The following is a 12,456-nucleotide window of genomic DNA, read 5'->3' as shown; positions in this document are numbered from 1 at the left end:
TCTTGCCTTTATGTTGTAGAGATCAAAGAGTGGGAGTAAGTGTGTAATTTAGAAAAATACACTATGCAGTTCTGACACCACTCAGTCCACCTAAATGTCAGGGGTCTTTATAGAGAAAAAAAATATAGAATCATGTACATACTACAGGGATGTACTGATTTTTTTTGTTTTTGTTTTTTTTGTTTAATTTTTTTTACGTTTTGCCTTCACATGGCCAGCTTGTTGTGCATTATGGGAACTGATATTGAGTTTATACTGCTTAGGAACGTTTTCCTTTATGGAATGAGAGAAGGAGCAAAATAAAGTTCCACTCAGTTATTGAATAACTCTACATGTATTGTAACATCCAGGATGAGATAATCTAGTGATAGAATAAATTACATTTATTCTGAACTACTACACCAAAACATATTATTTCAAGAAATAATATAATCAGTTTTACCAAAGGGGTGGGTACTTATCAGTAAAACCTCCTACTTTTTTGTTATCTAATTAAAATAGCCTATAATTACTATTATTATTTAAGGTACTTATATAGCTCCATCACTTTATGCAGCACTTTACATATACATATCCCTTCAGTCTATTATAAATGCTGCTGCTAGACTAATACACCTCACTAATCGATCTGTGACTGCTGCCCCTCTCTGCCAATCCCTTCACTGGCTTCCCCTACCCCACCGTATAAAATTCAAATTGCTAACCACAACATACAAGGCCATCCACAACATCGCCCCCAGCTACATCACCAACCTCATCTGCAGATATTGCCCAAATCGTCCCCTCCGCTCCTCCCAGGACCTCCTGCTCTCTAGCTCCCTTGTTACCTCCTCCCATGCTCACCTTCAGGACTTTTCCAGAGCCTCTCCCATCCTCTGGAACTCCCTACCCTGGTATATCCGATCAGCCCCTAACCTGTCCACATTTAGGAGATCCCTGAAAATGTACTTATTCAGCGAAGCCTAACCCACACCCACCTAACAACTGTCCCACAGCCACCCCCCCCCCCATCAAATCATTCCCTGCATCTATTCCCATTTGTACCACCATCCCCTCCCTTTTAGAATGTAAGCTTTATGAGCAGGGCCCTCCTGTCCCTTCTGTATTGAACTGTACTGTAATTATGCTGTCCCCCCTCTACATTGCAAAGCTCTGTGTAAACTGTTGGCGCTATATTAATCGTGAATAATAATAATATACATTGTACATTCACATCGGTACCTACCCTCAAGGAGCTTACAATCTAAGGTCCCTAACTCACATTCATATACTAGGGCCAAATAACCAACCAGCATGTCTTTGGAGTGTGGGAGGAAACCGAAGTACCCGGAGGAAACCCACAGGGAGACCATGCAAAACTCCAGGCAGGTAGTGCAGAGGTTGGGATTCAAACCAGCCACCTTTTTACTGCTACGCTAGAGTGCTACGCACTACACCACTGTGCCGCCCAATAATGATAAACAGCAACCAGAACAACACGTACAGAAGCCCCTGACATTAAACAGGATAGATGTAGCATATAGTAAAAGAAGATAAAACAAAGCAAGAGTTGGGATAATGGGTATGCAGATACAGATTAGGAAACACAGTTGGTTTCTTGTGGTCACATCTAGAATGAGGTTTGGGGTTACATCTGCCTTGGTTTTAAGCTGAATCCTGTGGGATTGAAATTTACACTCCTTGAGAATCCATGCATGTTTTTTTTAAAGCATAATGCACTGCATGGCCTATGTAATATGACAAGCAGGCTAAGTAGGGCCAAAAAATAAAGTTTTTCATAAGCAAGTCCCCTCACTATAAGATGGAGGGCACAGGGCAGCCATAGTGTCAGTGTAAAATAAAACCAGAGAAATTCCCAGCTCAACTTACCAACCAGCCTGCAAAAAACCCGAATTATCCTGTCTAATAGTATGCGTTAAAAACAGGGGTTTAGTCAGCATAGTGTCAGTGTACTGAAAGCTGCTGTAGAGGAATAATAGGGGAAGATAAAAAAAATGGCATAGAGATAGTTTAGGGTCAGTCAGCAAACTGCACTCTAATTGTGATTGCCGGCTCTTTAAACAAGCAACCCACTTGCTGACCTTTTTTTCTCCTTATATTGGGCGCTTTTACTTTACTTTCATTTTGTTTTTGACTTGGGTTCAGCAGTCATTTTCAGCTGCTGTCCATCAATAGAAAACTTATTTTGCTGCTGCAAAGCCTTTCTTTAAAAAAATGGGCTTTTGTTTTGAGGGGTTTTTAAATACCTTGACTGAAAAAAAAGGTGCAAGAACACAGTGTGCATGTAAGCCACATGAAGTTATTCCTATCACATTCACTCTACCCCCTATGCCCATAGTAAAAATACAAGTTAGGCTGGTATTAGACTGGTTGGACCTATTAACCCCGAGTAAAATGTCCTGCTGCTAGCCAATGTAAACCAGATGTATCTTCTGCAGAAACGTAATTCGTGTAGTAAAACCCTAGCCTGTGATCTTTGGCTCTAGTAATTTTCAGCACAGCCTTGCTCATTTCAGTTGTCCTGCTACTGGCCAATTTTACAATGTATATACCCCTTTTCTCTTTTTATCTCTGTACCCTCCTTCTTCCACTATCATATTTATTGTAGTAAAACGCCAACCTATACTTTTTGGCTTTAGTAAATGTAGGCCTAGCCTTGCTCATTAAAATTGCCTGCTGCTGGCCAATTTACCACTTCTGTGTCATCTACCATCTCCTAGTTCTTTATTAAAGGTGTTGGGAATGTTCACACAATAAATTGTTTAAATATTTAGTTCAGTTATCCAATTGTGAAAAGCAAATTCCTGTTTACTTATTTTTCGGCATATGACTGTATAATTAAAGTGAATATTCACACAACTCAAAGCTCTCTCATTAACAATTGTGCTGCTGGCTAAATTGTACAATGCTGTATCATCTGTGGTCCCTTAAAGTGTTACTAAACCCAAGGCCCTGCATTCACTATATCTGGTCTCCCACAGTACATGGAAATGCCATAGTTTTAGTAAATATAAACGGCTAAATAACTTTTGTCATCAGCAGTATATAGCAGTTATGTGACTTCTATTAGTGTCTGGTTAAAGCTTGTAGGAGGACTTTTCATTCTCCTCTGATTGTCCTATAAGGCTGCAGGACCCCTGACCCTCTGTCTGGACAGTGCTGATTCGTCCTGTGCTGATCACATGCACCTTCCATGAAAAATAAAATTCTCTAGCAATACACAACAAACTGAGCATGTGCATCTTGTCCCCTAATGCTCTGTTCTCTCAGGAGATGGAGTAGAGTCAGTGGAAGAAGGGGAGGATCAGAGAAGACAGGATCACACAGCTTATTTACACAATGCAGAGGATTAACCCTTTAGGTTCCACAGTGAGTATAAAAAGCATGCTTTACTGCATATATGAACTGATTTTACTGTTGTGGGTTTAGTAACACTTTTAATTCCTAATGAGAGCTTGATTGATTGAAATTGGCCAGTGGCAGGGCAGATGTACATCAGTAAGAACAGGGCCTTAACTACAGGCTTAGTCCCCTTTCACATCGGGTGATCCAATCCGGTCCATCTGTCAGTTTTTCAGGCAGACCTGGTCGGACCCTTTAGTCTCTTCTTTGGACACATGTCCACTGACACCTGCCACCATCCGATCCTGTCCGCCAAAAACAGATGGATAGGAGAACTGTTCCCCATCCGTCTGGAGGATTGGATCGGATGGCATCGGCTGAAAATGGTCAGGCAGTCTGTTTCCATCCGGTTGCCCTATAGACGAGAGCGGGCTGTGTCTGTGTCCGCTCCGCGTAGCAGAGCAGACACGGACCTGTCATCCGCCTACTCAGCAGAGAGATCCCCCATTGAGCAAGCAGATTCCGCTTCATGGAGGCACCTGTCTGAAAAGGGCCTTAGTGAACTCCGGATTAATTTATATCTGCTGGTCAAAGCAGGTCTATTACACTGCGTTGCTGCTAAATTTTATGTGAAAAAAAGTTGCTTTTCCTGGTGCCAACATGGCAGTATACATGTGGTAGTATGGTGCCAGGAAAGGGAAATGACAGTAAGTATTTGATACAATTTTTCATTTTCCTGGCGCCAGCATGGCAGCATACAACCACATGTATGCTGCCATGGATTGGCACCAGGAAAAATAAATTACAGTAAGTACTTGATACAATTTTCTGTTTTTCAAACTGAAATGAATCAGATTGAGGTGGTACTGCCGTGTGCATACCAAGCTAATCATAAAAGAATAAATAAATTCCAATAACATATGCACTGCCAGTGTATGTTGTCACAGAGACTATCCGTAATAATTGCACTGTTCTGTAAGACCACGTACACCTTTAAGGCAACCCCAAGCATGTTTTTTTTAATGTTTTTGTGTATTTCAATGTTACCCACACATGACAAGACCCTCTGTCTGATGTAGTGTTTTTTTACCACGGTATATGGTAGTCCCTAGCTTGCCTTGTGTTTATTAAAAAATATATATTTTTACAGAAGTTTGTGTATTAACCACTTGCCGACCGCAATACGAATGAAGATATCAGCCATAACCCTAGTACTGTTTTTTTCAGCCAGCGGCTGTCTCTGTCTTGAAAGTGTTTCGAGTGGCTCATGAGCCACTCGAACACTTTCAGATGCGGCAGGAGCGGACGTCCCCTACCTTCCGTCGGTGTCACTTGGTTTATCATTTCTGTTGACTTGCCTGAGAAACAATCCGATGGTGCTGCTGGCTGGTCACACAGGCGATCAAAGACTAAATCGGCTTTGATCGCCTCTATGGCCTTGAAGGACTGGAGTGGCATCATGACATCACTTCCAGGGTGGAAGTAAACAAATTTTTTTTTTTTTAAAGCAAAAGATCAAAAAAATATTTTTTTTGATCTTTTGCTTTTAAAAGTAAAGAAGAGATTTGAGGTCTTTTTGACCCCAGATCTCTTCAAGAAGAGGACCTGTCATCCTTAATTCTATTACAAGGGACGCTTACATTCCTTGTAATAGGAATAAAAGTGATCAAAAAAATAATTTAAGGGACAGTGTAAAAAAAAAAAAAAAAAAAAAGTAAAACGCCCCCATCCCTTCATGCCCACACGAGAAGCGAACGCATATGTAAATGGTGTTTACACCACACATGTGAGACATCACTAATTCTAGTGCTAGACCTACTTTGTAACTCTAGACAGGTAACCTGGAAAGGTGTTTAAAGCGTCGCCTAAGGAGATTTTTAGGTACAAATTAAAATGTATTTTTACCAAAAAACTTGTGTTTAAAAAAATCAATGCGCAAATACTCCACGCGACATAAAAAATTGCAATGGTCGCCATTTTATTCCCTAGGATCTCTGCTTATATATATATATAAAATATGTTTGGAGGTTATAAGTAATTTTCTAGCAAAAAATACAGATTTAAGCTTGTAACAAAAGGTGCCAGAAAAGGCTTGGTCTTCAAGTGGTTAACAATGGGCAGAAGTTGAAACACCTCCCATAGGCTTTGGTAGGATTCTCCGCTAAGTTCAAGTTCACTGGCTTTTACACAGGCATTGCTGAACCTTTGGTAAACTGAACCCGGGCAGATTTGCTTATCCCCATTCATAGCTGACTTTGTCAAGATAAAGAGTAAGCAAAATAAGTAAGAAAATACTACAAGCAAGGTGAATAAAAGGATTAAAAAAAAAAATAAATGTTGGTCTATAAAAGAAGGAAAAAGTTATGCTGCCACCCATTGGTCATTAATCAGTTAGCAAATGACTGGCTAGATAAAAAAAAAAAAACAACTACTGAGCAGGCCGGCCCACTCACACTTGCAGTACTCTAATGTACATATAGTAATGTGCATTTGGTTAGGGCAACTTTAGTATGAACAACCTGGCAATGCACCACAATTAAAAAAAAAAAAAAATGCACTGACCTTTTAAAAAATGAAACAGTGCACGGTATATGCTTTGTGTGTGCGCTGCAGTTTGTTGGGCTCTACCGTACAATATGTTGGGATGTAATTCATGGGGTGCCATTTATTACAGCACAATGCATCACACATAGAGCAGGTACGTTGTCCTGCATCGTGCCAATGTACGTTAACATGTGCTTTGCCACAATACACAAGTTTGAGTGCTTCATTTACTCAGTAGACCAGGGCTCCTCCAGAGGTTACAGGGGGTTCCTTGGGCAGTGAGCAATTTTTACCTCTCGGATAAGTTTCCAGTGTATCATGAGTTGTAGATATAGTAATTTTTAGCAAGGGTTCCCTGAGACTGGAAAATTATTTGAAGGGTTCCTCCGTGTTAAAAAAAAAAAAAAAAGTTGAGAAAGGCTTCATTAGACTTTTTGTGCCACAGTTTCCCATCGTGGATTTAGATGTACTCCTATTATTAAAAAAAAAAAAATATCTAACAACATGTTTCAGTAAATTATTAGATGTTATACAGCAATCACGATCATAATACAGTCATCATTACCAGCTTTTGTTTTCCCGTTTTAAAAGCAATCTTGTTAGTATGTGCTACAACTGCCAAAATGTTAAGGGTGCAAACATGAATTCCAGCATTACCTTTAAGGCCTCTTTCACACGGACTGTCTGTTCAGGTCCGCCTGTCAGTTTTTTAGGCGGACCTGAACGGACCCTCCATAGACATCTATGGAGCGTCGGATGTCAGCGGTGACATGTCCGCTGACATCCCACCCGCTCCGATCCGAAAAAGTGTAACGGAGAAAAAATCTACTTTTCCATTTGTTTTCGGATCGGATGACGACGGACTCTATGGTCCGTCGTCATCCGATCCCCCATAGGGGAGAGCGGCGCTCTGACAGGTCCGTCGCTGTACAGTGTGCAGCGACGGACCTGTCATTTTCCTGCTCAGCGGGGATCGGCGGAACAATCCCCGTGAGCAAGCGGATGTTCACGGGGCGGATCATCACTGATCTGCCCCATGTGAAAGAGCCCTTAGTCTTCAACAGTTGTACAGAAGTCTCTCCTGTACTGAAATTACTTACTCTGATTTCACTGCACACTGTGAGCTTCTCACAGTGTGCAATAGCAGCTACAGTAAGACGACAGATCCCCCCTCATTTCTTGGCTGGAGGACATCCAGCATCATATATCCCTTATCTATGTACTGCACCCTGCTGGCCTGTCCAATCGACTATTATGATCTAAAATCGCATTAAAAACGCTGCCCTATCAAAAGGTATAAGCATAAAGCCTCTGAACTGGTAAAATTATATCCTCTACACCGTGAGAATAATAATGTATAAAATATATGATGAAAAATATATAAAATAACAAGTGCTTAATAGCCAATTAATAAAGTGACAATGTGCATTCATATAGTGATGAAAAAATATTAAAGCAAATAAGTCAGTTGAAATTTAAATAGATCCAAATACTGGAATTATAAAAAAGTGCTTAGGTTTACTGTGCAAAGTTCAAATTGATCCAATTTACAGGTGCTCCACACTCCATGCGATTCAGTATGCTGTGAAAGTGATACGATAATCAGACGCTTGTTCTCACTCAGGTGCCCCCCCCCCCATGTAATGAAGGCTCACCTTAAACACCTTGCTGTTAAGCTTGGTCAATACACGCTTTGGAACCACTACAGGGTTCAGCAGTGCGTCCGGAATCCTGAATCAATCGCCAATGTGCCACAGTAAATCAATGAAAAAAGGATAGTGTAGTAGGCTTATGCCATTTATTGAAACAAAAAATAAACAGGTCCCACACAGGGTACTCACAATATCCAGGCGCTTCAGTGCGCCATTCCACATCAAGCAAAAAACGAATGGTTGAAAACGGCCGGTAACGGGATGGTAAGCTGATCGTTTCTAACAGCTGATCTGCTAAGCGTGCCGTCTTGTCCCCTTCCCCTATATGTGTCGACACAAGGGAATTTCGTATCTTCCTCAGGGGGTGATTGTTATGGGGAGGAGCACCTGAATGAGAACACAGTGTCTGATTATCCTATCACTTTCACAGCATACTGAATCACATGGAGTGTGGAGCACCTGTAAATTGGATCAATTTGAACTTTGCACAGTGCACCTAAGCACTTTTTTATAATTCCAGTATTTGAATCTATTTAGATTTCCACTGACTTATTTGCTTTAGTATTTTTTCATCACTATATAAATGCACATTGTCACTTTATTAATTAGCTATTAAGCACTTGTTATTTTATATATTTTTCATCATATATTTTATACATTATTATTATCACGGTGTAGAGGATATCATTTTACCAGTTCAGAGGCTTTATTCTTATACCTTTGATAGCACAGAGTTTTTAATGCGATTTTAGTACTTTTACATGTTTTTTGAGACATGTTTACCGCTTGCAGCTGATTCAAAGAGGATTTATTGGTTTATTATTGTTAGTGGAGGCTCACAGGACATTCTATATAATTTTAGACTATTATGCTCTGCCTGCATCGCAAAGAGAAGGACAGTGACCCAGTGTAGATGTCACTGAGTATAAAATATGTAATGAAAATGGAAAAAAGTCTTGCTTAAAAATTTTGTTGGCATGATGATGAGTGGAAAAAGGAGGAACCACAGAAAGGCAAAATATAAATCAGATTAAACACTAGCCTTTAAACATAATATAATAATATGTATAATACTAGTGCTTTTAAAAACAGATCAGTGAGAGTGCAACTAAAATACTAAATCACTGCTTACAAGATTTACAACACCGTAACTTTGTAATTTTCTCTTTATACACTATTGACTTGGACAAGGGCTAAACAAGTTGTGTCTATTGCCCCTGCTTGTAAAGATGGAGTTCCACCTTAAAGAGAGTGATCACAGCCCAAATCCAGGTTATTTATTTCAGTCCCCCAGGCAATAATACATAGCGTTCTGTGAATGGACGGGGGGGGGGTTGCGAAGGTAACATAGCATCATTTTTCCTGAAGTACAGCAATTGCTGTAGTATCTGGCATCAACTCAATGATTTTGAAGGACACAGCGCTATATATATATAAATAAAATTACAATAAAAAATGTGCCTGGACTTCTGCTTTAAATTTCAATTCAAACTGACTGTGCACTTCTGCCCCCTACTGTTTAAAAAGTAGAAACATAACTACAGTATACTAAGATCAAGATGACACTTTGGGCAGTTTAAGCAAATGTGTTTGCTGTTGCATTGATGTTTCCAAAAACCCAGGCCAAGCAATAAAAGTGTATTTTTACAATATTTCTTATGCAAAACATATTGCTTGCGGGGATGAGCATAACTTTGACAGGGTTCATACTCCAGTGTTCATATGTACATCAGCACAGTTGTGGTACTAAAAATCAATGGAATTTTCTGTAAAGTTTTAGGGTGAATCTTACATTTCATTTACTAGCAATACATTCTGAAGTGTATAACAATGGTAGGAAAAAAAAAACAAACAAAACTGAAGTAACGAAGGCCATAGCACATCCCTCAGCCATTGCAAGCAAATACATAATTTCATATGTATGGGTTTTGATGTTTTCATACCTTTATACTCACACTGCTTTATACAACATATTTTTTTTTATTTGCTTCTTTGCTACATGCATAGTTAATTGGCAATTGTGATGCTTGTCACATTCGTTTTTCTTTTTAGCAGAATTTTATCACATTCCTTAATTTAACAGTCCTATTTGGATGTTTAATGCAAACGGGGACAGAGATGTATGTATTGAACTTGAGTGTATAATTTGGCAGATGTTAGGATTACATTTACTGGATGCACAATAGGCTGTGTCTCCATGTGAACTCCATTGAACACAAATGTACCAGTCTTCATGATGAATTCCACCTGTCCTAGTGCATCTTTTTCTTTAAATCAATCACTTTACATTTCTGATGCGTGTATTGTATCTGAAGTGCTGCTCAGCTGGTAATCAATCACAGTCTTGATCATGGTAAATATCTGTCAGTCTGTCTTGGATACAGCTTTACCTCCAGGTTATCCCTATGGTGCTCAGGACCCATTTCTCCTCCCCCTCTGTCCAAGTGATCCCCTAGGGTGCTCAGGACCTATTCCTCCCCCTCTGTCCAGGTAATCCCCATGGTACCAGGACCCATTCCTCCTCCCAACTCTGTCCGGGTGATCCCTACTGGGCTCAGGACCTATTTCTCCCCCTCTGTCCGGGTTATCCCCATGGTACCCAGGACCCATTCCTCCTCCCAACTCTGTCTGGGTGATCCCTACTGGGCTCAGGACCTATTTCTCCCCCTCTGTCCAGGTTATCCCTATGGTACCCAGGACCCATTTCTCTGTCTGAGTGATCCCCATGGTACCCAGGATCTAGTCCTCCTCCCCCTTTGTCCGGGTGATCCCCACGGTGCCCAGGATTAATTCCTCCTCCTCCCCCTCTGTCCGGGTGATCCCCATGGTACCCTGGACCCGTTATTCCTCCTCCTCTGTCCGGGTGATCCCTACAGTGCACAGGACCCGTTCCTCCTCCCTCTCTGGGTGATCCCCACGGTGCCCAGGACCCGTTCCTCCTCCCCTTCTATTCAGGTGCTCCCTACACTGCACAGGACCCATTCCTCCTCCTCCTCTGTCCGGTTGATCCCTACAGTGCACAGGACTCATTCCCTTTCCCCCTCTGTCTGGGTGATCCCCACGGTACCCTGGACCCATTACTCCTCCCCTACTGTCCAGGTGATCCCTACGGTGCACAGGACCCATTCCTTCTCGCCCTCTGTCCAGGTGAGCCCCATGGTACCATGGACCCATTCCTCCCCTCCCTCTGTCCAGGTTGTACCCAGGGCCCATTCATCCCCCCCTTCATTATCCATTCTACCTCTCCCTCTGCTCATGTTGCTGTGAACTGGTAATCCAACTGGAGCACCCCTCCCCTCCATCATGATCTATTTATTTTTAGTTATGTCTCCTGGGACAAAGTACTACATGTACTTTATCCCATGTTTCTAAGTGCTTTCTAACCCTATTTATGAAGACCGACCTATCCCCCTTCACTCCTGCCACAGCCAATCAACAACTCTGAAGGAAACGGCTGATTCATAAGTGCAGGTTGCAGCCGCAACAAGCAAGAGGAATGCAGATGGCGACAGTCCTCCCTCCCTCTGCATTCCTCTTAAGCCCCGTACACACGGACGGAATGTCGGGACAAAAAATACCGGCTGACATTGGGCCCGTGTGTATGTCGAACGCGCATGCTGGAAAACCAGCAGTCGACAAACTCCCGCTAAGCACTCTCAGCCAATGGCAGAGAGTGCTGATTGGAATGCTCTGGTGGGGGGGCGTCCCCCTGTCAAAACGCGACAGCTCAGCGGGGGAGATCGCTGGACTAATCTTGCATGGTAAGTACAGTGGCTTCCAATCAGAGATGTCAGGCTTGTACTGTAAAACTGTAGCGTGTACCTGGCTTTAATAAGGAAAAATCTCCGCGCAACGGACTAAAGGTTAATGGAGGGTTGGAGGGGGTTAGAACTGCTGCCTCTACTAATTACTACCACTGGGTGGAGCAATGATACAAAATAAGAAAACAAAGTAGATATGGCGCTGTTCTGCTACTATCACATAGTGGTATAAAAATAATGGGGTGTTTCCTTTGAAAGATCCTAGAATCTAAGAAGAGATTACACTGTGTATTGATGTGTATTACCAAAGTGTATGAATCAACCAAAAATTATTTTACATTAAAGCTAAAGCCAAACAAGTGATTCCTAGTGCAAAAAAATCGGTATATTCGTAAAGGATGAGTTACTAAGCAAAATTGTGAGACTTGCTGAATCAATCTAAACTGCAATTACAAATGATATGCTTACATAAAACTTTCCAACATGCTAATTATTAAACTTATCAACGTGCTGATTATTAAAACCACCAAACAGGCAGATTTCCTAGGTCTGCATTTCTATAGTGTCCATTATCCATATAACAAGTGAAAAAAAACTTCAAAACCCAAAACTGCTGAATGATGAAAATATGAAAATAAATGAATCAAATAAAATAAAAATAAAAAAGTAAAAATAAGAATGTAAAAAAAACGATAATAATATTGGATTTTAAATTATAAAGTGCTCTGGCGCTCGAGAAGAAAATCCTCTTTCTAGTCCGATGGACTTTTCAGTGAGTGAAAACATCGTGCATATCTTAATTCGTGTTCCTATTGCAGCTGCACTCACCAGATTCTTCTCCCCCTCCTGGGGTTAAAAGCATTCACAGTATGTGCCACTGTGTAGCAATAGTAAAAGAAGACCATCCTTAGTGCTGGCTATGAGGGATTCCATTATAGTTGTATACCATGGAAGAGAGAGAGGGAGCCCAAATATACTCCATGGAAATGGTAAACAGCAATGGAGATGGGTGGCACACAGAGCACTTTATAATTTAAAATCCAATATTATTATCATTATTTTTACATTCTTATTTTTACTTTTTTTTTAACTGAGCTAACATCGATGGAGGATGATTTCTTAATGTAATCAAAAGTGTATTTAATTACCCACTAAGG

This window comes from Aquarana catesbeiana, linkage group LG01, assembly GCF_042186555.1.
Source record: "Aquarana catesbeiana isolate 2022-GZ linkage group LG01, ASM4218655v1, whole genome shotgun sequence".
Classification (NCBI taxonomy): Eukaryota; Metazoa; Chordata; class Amphibia; order Anura; family Ranidae; genus Aquarana; species Aquarana catesbeiana.
Note: the sequence above shows the minus strand (reverse complement) of the source record.